The sequence below is a fragment of the Nothobranchius furzeri genome, chromosome 2, assembly GCF_043380555.1.
Source record: "Nothobranchius furzeri strain GRZ-AD chromosome 2, NfurGRZ-RIMD1, whole genome shotgun sequence".
NCBI classification, from domain to species: Eukaryota; Metazoa; Chordata; class Actinopteri; order Cyprinodontiformes; family Nothobranchiidae; genus Nothobranchius; species Nothobranchius furzeri.
The window spans coordinates 91,821,683-91,828,108 of NC_091742.1; positions in this window are offsets into that span (position 1 = coordinate 91,821,683).

The window sequence follows — 6,426 nt, forward strand, 5'->3', positions numbered from 1 at the left end:
ACAGCGCCATCTTGGCAGGCAGAAGCCCGCAGCTGGACTATTTGTTACTGTCAGAAAACTCAGTCAAACGGGAAATATGGTAGATTCCTGTTGTGCCCCAGGATGCCAGAACAGACGGGGACGACAAAAGGAAAGAGCCTTCTACAGGATTCCCCAAGATCCGCAACGCCGCAAACGTTGGATCATTGCAATGAAACGCGCTAGCGACCGGGCAAAAATGAAGCTGTGGGATCCCGAGAGTAAAAGTTTTCACTTATGCAGCGACCACTTCATATCAGGTACTTAAACCAACGTTTCCTCAACTGTGTATTGTATTTATTGTTGCCTGCCAACATGGCGTCTGCTCTCTGAGTCACGTGACGTCCGGAGCTTTATAAATGAAAAACGGCTAAAAAGGGAGGGTCAAGCTCTGTACTCAGCAACCAAAGCTGGCCAAGGGTGCTCAACCCCAGTGTTACAAGCCGTCTTCCACAACTAGCTCACTCTTTAACAGATGTTACGTCTCAGGGTTGACTTGTATTTCTATTTATGCGTGGGCGTGATATTCAGCCGCTTTTTAAAACTGCCTGCACGCTATAGGAGCTGATTAGCAATCAGCGATAACCTAGACTATGATCCTGGCAGCACAAACTGCTTGCAGCTCAAAGAAAGACTCGGTTCAAACCCAAACACATCTTAGTCATCTGTGGCATATCTATGACATGCCTAAACCTCTTGGAGCGGGATAACAAGTAACCAGCATCTCATCTTTTCGGTTACACGACACCAACGGAGACCCCAGGCACGGAAATCCTTTTTAGTTTCTTACAATAAGAAACCAAGGTTTTTATTTAACAGGATGAAAAAAGATTAATCCAAACAGAATCACACCGACGCAGCGGGTAGGACAAAAAACACCGAGCTCCACCAAACTCGTACAGAACTTTCCCAGACCCCAGAACTCTCATGCCCCCCCCCCCTTTTTATTACTTCACTCCCCCCTGCTTCTTGTCTCCTCTTCGTCTCCATGACAACTCCCGTTTCATGAAGCACTCTGCCCGGTCCACTTGTGACTCCTCCCAGCGTCTCTTGCTTGGTGTTCTTCAGGCATTACCTCATTCCTTTCTTGTGGTCATTAGTCAACAGGGGGAGGCGTGCCCCCATTCCTTGTCTTCTCCACTCCAGGGGTCTGCTTAAGCCAATCATAAACATATCCCAGACGCAGTGTCTCCCCTGAAACTTTATTGCATCCTGGACTAACCCCACAGAGGTCAGTAAAAGGCTAAAGCCACAACATATATTTACCAAAAACAGCAGAGTAGTGAAGCACATCCATTATTTACAACATTAGGAGACCAGGAGTCAAATCACACACAGGCCTTTCTTTGGCCTCTCAGCCTGGTTTTATCAACACACAGATTGAGAGGTAATCCAGAACTGCTTTCTTATAATACATAGGTCTGGAATCGAAATCTTTGACCCACCACCCCAGACCCCAACCAGACAGCCAGCTCCCACTCCTAGCCTCCAGTTCCGGTCAGCAAACAAAGAACAGAAGTGTGAGAAGACTGAGTCTCTCTCCGCCTGCTCCAGTGTGGTGTTGAGGCCTGTTGTTAAGAGTGCATTTTACAGATTGGAAGGGGGGCAGCACAGGCATCGTCTGGCCTACACATGACCCCAATTCCCCCCGCCCCCCAGAACTCAGTATCTAGGTGCAGCTTAAAATTGGAAGAAGGCACAGGCACCCAAGGTGAGGCTGAGTGAAGAGATCCCTCGGATCAGCAGTTTCTGAAAAACTCAGACAAGCCCATCTGGCACCAACAACCATGCCACCTTCAAAGTCACTTAAATCACCTTTCGTCTCCATTCTGAAGCTTGGTTTGAACTGCAGCAGATCGTTTGGACCATGTGGTGGGTTTGATTGCGCGCGAGGTCCTGCGTCTCCCATCTGGAGTGGCTTCATCAGGTGGCTACCTGGAGGGATTGGTAGCCTCCACACCCATCAGGTTTGGACTGGTGAATGCCAGATCTGTCAATAACAAAACTTTTATTCTGAATTAATTTTACACTTCTAACAACTTGGTATTTTTATGCATCAGGGAAAGCTGGGTCCCAGCCGGAAATCCCAGCAACCTTAGTGAGTTTCTGCCGAATAACTTTTTTTTTTATGCCCCTAGGGCTTCCGGGAGGAGTGGGGGACTCTTGACTATTTTTAAATCTTGTCTCAGCAACTCACATCTCTACCCTGGGATACAGTCCACATGTTTTGAAGTCTGCATGTGGGATTTTGGTCAGTCTTTTGTGTTGTTGGTGGTATTACTTTATCACCCTCCTAAGTACAATCATTCACTTTTAAATGAATTTGCTGAGTTACTGGGAGAGATTAAACCATTCTATGATCATGTTCTATTAGTAGGGGATTTTAATATTCATGTTTGTTGTCCTGAAAAAACACTGGTTAAGGACTTTATACATCTACTGGACTCTTTTAATCTGCACCAACATGTTGGTGGGCCCACTCAGGAAAGTGGGCACACCTAGGTCCTAGTGCTGTTGTTTGACTTACTCATTTTGGACCTAACCATCGAGGATGCTATTTTCTCTGATCATTTGCCTGTTTTATTTCATTTTGAAGCGCTGTGCCCACCTGTAAAGACATACACTCTTGCAATCTGGCTACAGGGTATTAACCCATCTACAGCAACATAATTCTCAGCTGTGTTCAATGCTGGTGTCCGCTGTCAGTCCTCTGTGCCTCTCAGCACAGACAATCTCATCTTCCAGTTTGATGCCATGCTCAGGACTTCTTCGGACATAGTTGCACCTGCTTGCAATTAAACCACGAAGGCCCAGGGGTGAGCCTAAGCTAAATCTTGGGACAAGGGCTCTCAGGCGCGAGTGCAGGAGGGCAGAGCGAAAATGGAGGAAGGACAGGCTACAGGTGTCTTGGGAAACCCTGAAACAAAGCTGGTCTGACTACCAAGAAAGAGTGAAGTTAGCAGAGTCTAGCTTCCTCACCGATATCATTGCACCTAATCCTCGGAACACTTGCATTGCGTTCAAAACTCTTGACGCTGTGTTGTCAGTGTTTGATACTAGGATCTCTGAGCCTTCGGTTGCTAGACGTAATGATTTTATACACTTCTTTGTGGGCAAAGTAGCAGACACAAGAACCAGGATTAAACCCCTGGCTTATGGTTCAACAGTTATATTTGCTCATTCCTGCAGCCTGCCACGTCTCCCAACGCACTCCAGCGCTTGTCCGCTAGCCAGTGGCTAAATCAGCATGGTTTACTTGATCTCCACAAACACTTTACTAACGGTGATGTTTTTTTCATGTGTTACAGAGAGGACGTGCTTCCCTGAAGACTTCTTCTCAAATGTTAACTGTGGACACGGGTCTCTTTCAGCTGGTAATCCATGTGGCAAGGTGGAGAAACGAGGGCCCAGGCGGGATTTGATCCCCAGACTCCTGGGTGAGAGTCATGCGTGCTAACCAGTCAGCCAAAGGGACATCCCCGTGGTCAAGTAGCCAGGGCGCATGATCAATCAGGGTACAGTGACAGGATGCTCACCTTGTCACACGTGTTTACGCACAGCGTGTCCCCGGCTCGCCAGCCATGGCTCACGATTAGCTGGTGGTCAGCAATGTTTATTAGATCTCCACGGCGTGTTCACGGCTCGCTAGCCCTCCTTTGCCAGCCATGGCGCTGCCAGTGATCACTCCATAAAAGATTGTTTTCTATCTTTTTCCAGATCCATTAGCTGGTAGCAAGCTTGTTTACAAAGCTGCTCTTATCCACGTGAAACGGGTGTTGTGGGAAATTATGTTCCTCTGAAATATTCTGCTTCTCTTAGGCAATCAAGAGCAAATATTTCCAAATTCACAGAATTTATTGTCCATTATGAGGACTAAACAACCTAAAAAATGGTTAAACTGAGTGATATTACATCCTTTTACATAACTTTCAAAAACGATAAATAAGCTTGTAAAGAGCGAACAGGAATGTTTTTACAATACTTTTTTCTTTTTTTATTGTTTTTAAGACATTTAGATATAAAACATCACAAGCATGTGTAACGTGATGAAGGAGCTATTCCTCCAAAGGTATTTGACTTTTTCCACAGTTCCTTTTGACACAGCGCCAGAGTGCATGAAACAGCCTCAAGGTCATGCATTCGCTTCTAAACTGTTTACGTTCCAGCAATGAAGACAGAAGATGAAGACTCTTTTCTTTTCTTTTACTAAAATCAAAGAACTCTATTTTCAATAAAGCTAATCAAAACAACTGTTAGTCAATAATACAATGTGACCGATCTGTGAAATCACAATATTATGATTGATATGTTTTTAACAAGTAAATGACTTATTCTAGTCACTAGACACGCTGATGCACTAAGGTAAATAATCACATGACACAATGCTGTTGCTGATCCAATCAGAACCTTCCTAGTCTGAAGCATGGCAGTCTCTTTGGTGTTTAAAAATCTGTCAGCTTTGATTGTTCAGAACAAGCCCCCACAATGCGGCTCTAAAATTGGGCCCAACCCGGAAGTACCAAAAATGCAGTTCCACCCTCATCCACTAGGGGCTGGTGTCAGAAGCGAGCAAATCCTCATTGACTCCCATGTTAAAAATACCAATTTCACAGCAGAAATAAACATGTTTACAGCCTGGTACTAAAACATGTTTTTTGTTTAAATGATCTAGTTTACACTCATGACAACTCTGAGGGGGGTGAATTTTTTCTCTCACTCTTCTGTTTAAGTGTATTAAAAGCCTAAAATTCTGTATAATTAATGAGCATCAGACCCACGTGACCGCAGAGCTAGCTCTGTGGAAAGGCCTCAGTAGAGCCTCGGTCTGGCCTGGAAACTGTTCCGGGATTTTGAGTCTCTGTGCTTGTGAATTGTGTTTTGGATATTTTTTGTGCAATTGTTGGATAAAATTATTTGCTGTGGCATTAATTGCACTAATAGAGCGTCCAAGGAGTCTCCACTTCATTTTTTTTCGGTAAGTAAAATTATATTTATGTATTTTAGGTCACTGCCGAGCTGAGCTTAGATTTTAACATGTACTGTTTAACCATGAAATTTAAATGTAATAGGGTAAAACCCAGTGCATTTAACACAATGCTGCACTTTAGAAAATGGGTTGAAATATAACACACACACCATTCACCTCACACTTCATTCCAACAGAACATCCATCATTAGAGAGCTAGTCTTGTTAAATTGTTTAAAATCATTTAGTAATAAATTTCCTTAAACGTTTGAAAGTCTCGCTCTCTTCTCTTGTCTCTCAGTTATTACAAAGTGTTATTAGGAAATCCTTGTAATAAAAAGACCCAATCTTCTGATTTAAATAACCCAGTGTCTGTAAGATGGAATTCATACTAGATATGAATTTTTTAGTGTCTTATGGTCCTTAATTAAATGTAATTAAAATCTATCATTACACATGACATTATTACATTACATCATTTTCCCGTAAAACCTCACCAAGTTGGCATCTAGGAGGCATCCTAATCAGATGCCTGAGCCACCTCAACTGGTTCCTCTCGATGTGGAGGAGCAGCGAATCTACTCCGAGCCCCTCCCAGATGACCGAGCTTCTCACCCTACCTCTAAGGGAGAGCCCAGCCACCCTGCGGAGAAAACTCAATTCGGCCGTTTGCATCTGCAATCTCGGTCTTTTGATCACTACCCAAAGCTCATGACCATAGCTAAAGGTAGGAACATAGATCGCCCAGTAAATCGAGAACTTCACCTTCTGGCTCAGCTCTCTCTTCAGCACGACAGACCGGTACAACGCCCACATCACTGCAGACGCCGCACCAATCTGCCTATCAAAGTTAAAGTTAAAGTCCCATTAATTCATCCCACACTGGTGAAATTCATCTCTGCATCCGACCCATCCCCGCGGGATGAACTGCAGCTGTGGCCGCGCTTGGCAACTATTTGGTGGTTTAGATTGGAGGTAGAGATTTAGAGGAGCTGATTCTCGTCCCAGCTGTGAACCACTCTAGTGAAAGCCGGAGATCACGTTCTAATGAAGCCAAGGTCAACATCATCTGCGAAAAGCAGAGATCTGATCCTTAGGCCACCAAAATGCATCCCTTCAACATCTTGGCTGCACCTAGAAATCTTGTCCATAAGTATTATGAACAATTGGTGACTAAACAGAACCCTTTGTCACCGATTGTTTTGGCATTAATACACCAGATTACTTTCAATGTGTACACACACACACACACACACACACCAGGGCTATCAACTCTCAGGTATTAAGCTTGAGAAACATGCAACTGATCCCCTTCACATGCTCTCACACCACAACTTCAATATCATGAAAATGCAATCCCCCTCCCACCCATGCATCTCTCTCTCTCTCTCTCTCTCTCTCACACACACACACACACACACACACACACACACACACACACA